Below are 9127 nucleotides of genomic sequence, written 5' to 3' on the forward strand. Positions count from 1 at the left end.
CAGATTCAACCCAGGCTGGTTCCCCTTACTCAGTGCAATACACGTCTTATACCTGGAATAGCTTCAGGAGAACTGAGGCTCCTGCAAAATATTTTTCCCCAGCATGCCACCTTCTGAGGAGATTCCCTGCAGACCCGCCTGCTCGGAAGGCAGCTCATAAATATTCTAGATGCCTATCCCTTCTGCTTGCAAAGAAGGATGCTACCTTTTGCAAGGGTTCTTTTCCTATCTGACTTCTATGGGACCCCGGGACCCTTCACTGCCTTTTCTCAGATGGAGGGAAAGAAAGGAGGTCTGGAAGAATCCAGGAGTGTTTCGGATATGTTGATCAAATGACAGTCTCTTCAGAAGAGGAATTTTGAAGAGGAAAACACCCACAGAGCCAGATCCCTTGAGCCTCAGCAGGGCCTCTAGCTAATTCCTTGGAATTTCTTATCTTTGAACTCAAGGTGGGTGAGCACAGATATGACAGCTTGGGCTTTTCCACTGCCAGCAGAACAGTTTTCAATCTGTGTCCCCTGGGCCCATTCATTGCATACGTAAGCGTGGAAAAGAGGCAGCCTGAGATGACAAACACCCCATTCCTCCACCACATTGCTATATTGTACACCCAGGTACCCCATGTCTCTCTACAATGAGAATATCATGGTTTCAGGCTTCCCATGTTTGTTTCAGAAAGACAAGGAACATAGGCAACTAATGGGAGAAGGAAGACAGCTCGTTAGGTAAACCGTTAGTGTGAAGACCTGGGTTGGGGTCACAAAAACCCAGGTAAAGCTGAGCATGGTATCGTGGCCCGTTATACATAGCAGAGGATGACAGAGACCCTGTCTTAACAAACAAGGTCAAGGTGAACACCAACACCCAAGCTGACCTCTGACCTCCCCACTCACACCATGACACACAAATGTCGGCACCCACACAAATACTCATACCCATACACACACACACGTGTATCTCACACCTCCACCAAAAAGGAGGAGGAGGCAACTTACAACTTACTACACTTCCTCTGCACCAAAATCTTCAACACAATCCTAAGCGTGTGAGGAGTGGGGTGCTTAGCCATCCTGCAGGTAACTGCCTGTCGAATCCTTTCCGCTGGCTGCCTTCTGAATATTTGCCTGCAAGGAAGCAGCTCCCATCAGTTAACTGTCTGTCAAAGGAGCTGCTTCCTTCCCCGGGGTATTTTTCTATACAAGCTGCCGCTTCTCCTGACCAGTCAACGTGTCTACTTAGGCCAAACAGCTCTTCCCCCTCACCCCACTAAGGGAATGGAGAGAACCTGCTTGATTAGACTTGCAAAGATCCTAGGTGCCAATGGATTCGTCTGGCAGACACCTCAGAGCAGAGATTGTTGGGCGATTCAGACAATGTCCCAGGGGAGGGAAGCTCTCACGGGACATGTTCTGAGATGAAACCCGACAGTGTCAATGTGACTCTAACCACTGCTTTTTTTTTTTTTTTAACTTGTTTGTTTTCAAATGAGAGTTCTGGAGTTAGCAGACGATAATGAAATCTTGGCTCTGTCACTTACCAGCTATGTGACTAAAACAAATCATTGAACTTACTAAGGCTTCAGCCCCGTTATCTGCAGACTACAATGCCGAGGTCCATCTTCACAGGACTGCTGGAGGGTTGCATGAATACGTGGTGCTTGGCTTGAGGCCTGGCACACAGTAGTCGCTCTGTAAACAACTCCGTAAGGCTCCCCATCTTTGCAAAAGCAGTCACTGCCGCCTCCTGGCATGAGGACATGCTGCTCTCCTGCCCTTTGTCCAAGGCTGCCTCCCTGAGTGGAGGAGTGTGCGGGGGAATAAGAATGCAACCATTCCCTTGTTGAATGCAGGGTACCTGCTGCTCGTGTGTGCCCACGCACTTGTACCTAAACACAGGCTTCGTTTGTGAAAGTCCGGGGACCAGAAATGAACGCCATACAATACCACCTTCAGTCAAGCCTTTCCATTCTTTTCTCCCACATTCAAGACCTGAGTGCTGTGTCCCTGACAAGGGGATTGGCCGCCTATGTAAAGCCCACCTATAGAAAACTACCTTGTTGTTCCCCTTTGGGGAGGAGAGCTAAGCTCCCCCAGCCCCCTTCTTTTATTGTCAAAGACCACCCACTGGAACTAGCTGGCAACTTGCCATACAGTCCAGCAGGGCTCGAGCTGGGCTGCTATCCCAGCCTCTACGTCTGCAACAGAAGGAAGCCTATAGAAGGAAAGTCACCTGACTGAGCTGTCACCTGGAGCTGACTGGGCCTTCACAGATGGCAGACCACCAGAAGTCTCAAGGTCTGAAGGAAGGGTTGCAGGGGCCTGCCTATGGGTGATACACTGAACTCTAACTCCAAGCTGTCAAGACAAGTGAGTATACAATTTGCCTACTACAAAATGCCCTTTCATGATGACAGAGGTAAACAGCAGTGAGCAGCTATGACTTTGCGTGGTTGCATTTGCAACAGGAGCTACTGTGCTGACAGGTTAACAAATCACCCTCCCTTGACTACAGCTGTGGAAAAAAAGGAAGAGCTCCAATAACTACTATAAGATGACTGTCACTTCAGAAAGGGAATCATGTGGGTGAGGTGATTTGTGAAATAATTAAGGCAGCCTCTGCTTTCATGGAAAACCAATAAACCCAGAACCCTCCAATTTTCCTCTCCAATTAACTGGGACCCATACCTAATAAACCTGCTGGGATTATGTTAGGTAAGCACTAGTAAAGGCACTTGGCTTAGACTAAGCTGGAAAAATATTGGCGGAGCCAGGGAAAGTGGTGGTGGGGGCTTTCTTTCTTCAAGAGTCCATTTTTAGCCTTTTCTAGGTGGGGTCTTCTAGAGATCAGGCACCTACATCTATCTTTACCTCCTGTGTGATGTCCATCTCTTGGAAGCCCAGGAGGTTTGGGAGTAGCTGGGAAGCTCAGTGATTGAGCTGCCGCTAAAATACATCTCCCTTCCACTTGCCACTCTGAGACAGACTTCAGGACCATCTAAACCTACTGCAGAAGATTATATATCCAGAGATATACATGAGAGCAAATGCAACACACAAGCGAAGTGCTAAATTCAAGCACATGTTTCTCTCTTTCTCTGCCTTTCTCTCTCTTTCTCTTGCTCTCTCTCTCTCTGTCTCTCTCTCTCTCTCTCTGTGTGTGTGTTGAGACAGGGTCTCTCTATATCCTGGCTGGTCTCTAACAGTGATCCTCCTGTCTTTGCCTCCCAAGTGCTGGGATTAAAGACATGTGCCAGCCATTTCTCTAATTCTCAAGAGAAATCTGATGGAGTTGAAAGAGAACAAAGTCATCTACTTCTCCTTTTCTCCCTGAAAACAATTCACAAAGTTGAAAAAAAAAATCAAATAGAAATACTCTGAGTTGGGTATCTCCTGTCTCTAGCATGCTTAATCACACACAGAGGGAAAAAAATGAATTTTCAGGGAGAAACTAGAGAACAACTTATACAGGCAGATGTGGGAGAATATTTTGGACTGCTGACCCGCTGGCCTTGCCTTTGGCTTTGAGTCAGCCTGAGCTTTTTGCATTCCGTGGTTCAGGAAGCCCTTCTTAGCTGACCCACAAGCAGCGTAGGTTTACTCTGCACTTCCCTCCTGCCAGCAGTGGACGGCTGGCCGTCACGGACTGTCCTAGCAAGGGTTAGAGATGAACTGTTGAAGAAGGCTGGCAAGGCTCATGCCATGACGCCTGGGGCACAGCACATATGCAGTAAAAAGCCAGTGAAAGGATGAAGGCTCCAGTCTGGCTACACTCCCTCACCCTCATTGTCCAGACTCTCTTGAGAAGAATAATGCTCTTTTGCCATATTCCCACTGCCCGGCTTCCTTGGGGTTATTCTTCGCCATACTGCTTATCCCACAGTCTTCTCTTACTTTCTCAACATGTCCTCTGGCAACTGGAATGAATTCATTCTGCATCACTGCTATGATTTCTTCTTTCTGCCCAATAATTTTGTCCCAAACATCAAAGGCCTTCTTTGAAGATAAGGCCAAATTTGCCATTAGGAAAAGAGAAATTATTCCCTCGCTATATTTTAGTGGACAGTAAGAAGCAGAATCCTTCTGTTTTGTGTGTGTGTGTGTGTGTGTGTGTGTGTGTGTGTGTGTGTGTGAGATAAACAATGCCTGGTACATCAGACCACAAGGCATTCACTATGATACCACTGACAGAGCCATAAACACTTGGCATTCCTCACCCAAACCCACGTTGGACTTTTCCACAGCAAGCTTGGATTCCAGATCTCTTAATTAATGATCTGTCTCCCACATATCTGACAGGGTTTGCCTTGGGAGAGGGGGTTCACATGGCCACCACAGGCTCAGTATACAAGAGTGTATGAGCAGCTAGAACCTATCAGAAATCTACATTCCACACAAAGCTGGCCTCTTCCAGCGCTAATAGACGAGAAGCATTGTTGTCTTGCTTTGTTGAGCACTGTTGATGATGAAGAAATAGCTGACCCATCAGGCCAGAGAGAGAAGACAAGGAAATGAAAATCACCTATGTTTTCTACTTCATCACTACTACCCTCAGGTGAATGCTGACAAGACCTCATGGGTCATGGAGTCCATGAAACCTGTTCCAAGGCTGAAGAAAAAAGCTGTTTCATCTGTGCGCAATGAAAATAAACAGAGTTCTAAAGTCCTTGCTGTTTATAAGGTGTGGTGCTATAAGCCACAGCAATCCCTCATTAATCCATTTTATGAATAAGAAAGAAGAAAAATATTTTTTCCTAAGCTCACAAGTCTCTTTAATTTTCCAGTTACCTACCTCCTTTCTAGAAACAATGAGCAATAAAGAATAATGATTACATTTTACAAATCACTATCTTTGCATCCAGCGGTCCACTTTCCTTAACATTTACAAAAAAAAAAAATGCTTCTTAAAAATACATAACCAGGCCTCATGCTTAATAAGGATAGGGCCCTGGTTGACAAGGAATAAGCTCGTCAGAAAGCAATGGCCAGAGGGTTTTAGTAGCACAGAGTGGGATGGATCACATATAAAAGGCTGGGGGAATTGGATTTTAAAGCTGAGTGTCAAACTGGGAATGGGACTGTGCCACAGGGTGGGTGCATGGGCAGGTATGGCGGGAGTGGGAATGAAGAGGGGTTGGCAGCATAACCAAAGAAAGAGCAAGGAAGATGGGACAAGTGTGACGAAGGAGGCTGACTGTGAAGGGTACAGGTGTGTATGGAGTTTCAGGGCTGGTACTCATGCCACCTGAGACATCCTTAGAGTTTCCTTCCTGCGTTCCACCTCCGTACTCTAGCCAACCCTGAGGGATCCAAAGAGGCAAAATTCTTTCCTAGGAAAGTTTTTGTAAGCATGGATTTCTAAATTTAAACAAGCATGTTCCACCAAACTCCCCTACTCCAAACATTTGATTCAGGCACACAAATTATAAAAATATTACATGTTAGGGTTTCATAGGGTTTGACTTATTCCTACCAACAGCAATGTGATATATATTATATATTATATATATATATATAATATATAATATGTGAGTCTTTGGTCAGATTATAAAGATACTTAAGAAGTGTCTGGTGACAACAGTCTACACTTTCATCACAGCTGCAGAAGGTACATATGCACAAATGAAAAGCAAGAAGTTGATTATTGGATGAGATTATGGGTAATTATAAAAAGTTTTGTGAGTAGTAGTGGACATTTATATAATCAATAAAAGCCAGGGAGAACTACTTTTGGGTGAAAACAAACCTTACTCTCCTGGGAGAAGGAAGCTCCCATCATCCTGGTGTCTGATGCCCTGTAAATATTTGAGTGTAGAAGTGATAATACATTATTTATGTTAGAGTAAATGTGTTTTTCAAAATGGAAACATTATCACTCTTTCCTCTCCCATCTCCATTCCTTTCCCCCAAAATAAGGGAGCTTAGAGTATGGAGGAAAGAAAGCAAACTCCCAAATGTATAATAACATCTTTGGAAACCTGGTTAACTCTTTCTTATTCAGAGACCAAAAAGTAGTAAACAGTAATTATCAAGTGCAGTTGGGTCTTCTGCTGTTGTTGGAAAGATACAGAGATAAAACCCTAAGTCATTAAGCATATCAGTGACTGCTGAAATTTGAACCCAGGCCCCCCAGGGCCCTTGGAATACTATGATCCTTAGGCTTACTTCTTGCCCTCTTTTCTTAAACCCCAGGAGCCCGTGGGGGAAGTCAACAGAACTACTTCATGAATAAAATCTCCTATTCATGTCAGGCATTGGAAACCACAGAGAAGCCTCTGAAGAGAGCAGGGATCTCATGCCACTGGAGGAAAAAGGGGGGAAAACACTTCAAAGACAATGAAACCTCTGGACCCATTTGGAGGATGGAAAGGGACATAAATTACAGTCATTATCATGAATTGGCCAACCAGTTAGCAGCTAAGCAGGGTCCTCTCAAGGTTGTCCCCTAGACTCTTCCTCCCTAGCTGTGGTCAAAGAACTGTATCCTGGACTGTCAACATTTACTTCTAAAGGCCCATGATTTGGCCTCTTCCCCTGAGTGACAGTCTCTTGCAGTGCTGTCTTCCTGAGAAATCATAAACTTGGGTCAAAGGGGCAGTGTCTGAGATCTCAGTCCTTGGATGGCAAAGGTATAGGCAGCCCCTAGACTCTTCCTAAAGGGACAAATCCTGAGTCTCCACAGGAGCTGGCAGGGCCAGCCAAGAGGTGCAGGGAGAGAACTATAACTCATTTTATTTTTTGCCTGTTTGCATAAACTCATTCTAAAAACTTATATAAGCTGGGAAATCACAACTCTACTGCTTTTTCCACCCCAACTCTGTCCCGCTGACCCCAGAGTACTTCAAGATTACCATGGGAACCTCCTGGGTCTCAATTATAGGACCATTAAAAAGGGCCAATTATAAGACCTCAGAGTGCTCCTGGGAACCCTGTTACACACCTCAAAATGGCCAACCTCTTGCTTCAATTTAAGTAAAGCCCAGAAAACAGGGCATCCAGATGTATGGGCATCGGAGCCCCTCACATTGGTGCAACAGGACTTTAGAGTGCCTTCCACACTATTCTTGAGAAAAGGAAGAAAGACTTACTGGCCAAACCAAAGAGATAGAAAAAGAAAATGAAAGGTAGGTAAGAAGGAAGGAAGGAAGGAAGGAAGGAAGGAAGGAAGGAAGGAAGGAAAGGAAGAATCCCTGCACTGGACTTAGAATTAGAACCCAGTAGTAGAATAAATCAAAGTGTTTACATAGTTAAGAATTCTTAATGCTACATTTATTAAATGGCCTATGCTTTCAAAATCCAGGACAACAAAGAGCTAAGTGACAGATGTGCTGGTCCAGGCCATTCCAGGCACAGGGTCTGAAACAGAACATACTCTTCCTTGAATCCTGTAAGAGGGAGCTCCAGTTCAAAAACTTCCTGGAAGGGAGTTTGAAGAGAAGGGATAGGGGAGCTCAGAACACCTCACCACACCCAGAAAGTGCCTGTTTGGGATTGCTGGTGTGTGGTTTGGGTATTCTTAGACGTAACTGCCACATCTCTAGAGGAGCACAACTTTTGTTTCATGGGACTGGGCATGGGCCACACCATCTCCGAAGTTCAACAGAACCACCTCCAAGGCCCTCTTAGCCCCCCTCCCCCAGTTCTGCCTGCCTCCCACCCCTCACAGTTCTTTTTCACCTGGAAAACTAACAGACTCTTCCAAATCCCCCGTTTTTCCCTCCCTTCCACAGCCTTCTCTCCCACTTGACCCACAAAGTCACTTCCCTTCTCACAGTTAACAGAAACAAAATCCCCAGGGCACAACCCCAGTGGGACACTAGGCACACACACACACACACCCCTCTTGCTGATGCTTTATCTCGGACAAACACCTCCGGATGCCAATTCAGTGTCTCCCATCCACTGGTCCAGCCAAGGTAGGGGGAGATCCTCTATTTAGCTTTTGGTCTCCCTCAGTCCCTTATACTTAGGGTTTTCCTTTCCACACGCCAGTGATAACTTCTCCCCCAAAGAGGCAAATGGGGTGTTGCCTGTGGGCTTGTCCCCACCGCCTGGCTGGGTAGCTGGGGCACCGTGTCAGCTCTTCGGAGTAAGTCTGGGAAGATGTCCGCGCCCTCCTAACACCGGAGCGGCTTCCGGGAATCCCGGGAGCGAAACCAGCCAGACCCGGCTGGAGACGCAGGCGCGGCGCTCCCGGGCCGGGCAGCGGAGCGCGGACAGTGGCGGCCCCGGGAACTCGGTGCGCCCGGCCGCGTCAGGCCCTGACACCAGCCGGAGCCAGTCAAGCGCTCGGAGCCCCAGACCGAGCCCAGCTCAGCGATCCGAGCTGAGCCCCGGATCAGTGCTCCAGCCCCAGCCCAGGGAGCCAGACCCCGTCGGAGCCCCAGCAAAACACTCGGAGACCCCCAGCTCGAACCCCGGTCAAGCCCCCGCAGCCCCAGCCCCGGCCCTAGCCCAGAGCTCGGAGCCCCAGTCCGGAGTCCCAAGCCCAGCGCCCGGAGCCTGCGGGCGCCCGGCAGCAAGGCTCGCGGGAGCCCTCGGCACCGCGGGGCGGGCTGCCGCCTCCCACACGCCTCCCAGCCCCAAACCAACAAATAAACACAACTTTTTTTTTTTTTTTTTTATGAAAAGAAAACAAACTTGAGCGACATGACTCACCTCTCGTGCAGCCGGAGCCCGGGGAGACGGGGACCGGGGCTCCGGGGCTCGCGTGGTGGATGGAGAGGAGAGGGCCACACGGCCCCGCGCGGCACCGACCCGCACACGCGCACGGCGCGGTGACACACGGGGACACCTCGCCACGGGAAAGAGTGGCCGCGGCCGGAGCAACAAAGAAGCCCGGGACCCGGGAGGTGCGGGCCGAGGAGGGAGGGCTCGTGCGGCCACGGCGGCGGGGACGCGGGGCGAGAGCGTGTGTGTGTGTGTGTGTGTGTGTGTGTGTGTGTGCGCGTGTGTGTGTGCGCGCGCGCGCGGCCGGAGCTGACACCGGCGGGACCCGGCTCAGGGTTCCCGCGGCGGTGAGCGGGAGCCGTGGTGGCAGCGGCGGCGGCGGGCGGACGAGGCAGGGGACGCCGCGCCCAGCGCACCCAATCCCTCCATATGGAAGAAGCTTTTTTTTTTTTTTTTTTTTT

The 9127-nt window shown here is 48.5% G+C and overlaps 1 protein-coding gene across 3 annotated transcripts in view; it reads right to left on the reverse strand.

Moving 5' to 3' along the window:
- Positions 1 to 9048, reverse strand: part of Boc (BOC cell adhesion associated, oncogene regulated) — a 71766-nt gene extending 62718 nt beyond the window's left edge. For all 3 annotated transcript variants that reach the window (XM_055625174.1, XM_055625173.1, XM_055625172.1), the window contains exon 1: positions 8655 to 9048. The gene's annotated coding sequence lies outside the window, so the exon portion shown is untranslated. The remainder of the gene's footprint in view (positions 1 to 8654) is intronic.
- Between the last annotated feature and the right edge of the window lie 79 nt (positions 9049 to 9127).

Source organism: Psammomys obesus, unplaced genomic scaffold (genome assembly GCF_907164565.1).
Source record: "Psammomys obesus unplaced genomic scaffold, mPsaObe1.curated_primary_1811, whole genome shotgun sequence".
NCBI lineage: Eukaryota > Metazoa > Chordata > Mammalia > Rodentia > Muridae > Psammomys > Psammomys obesus.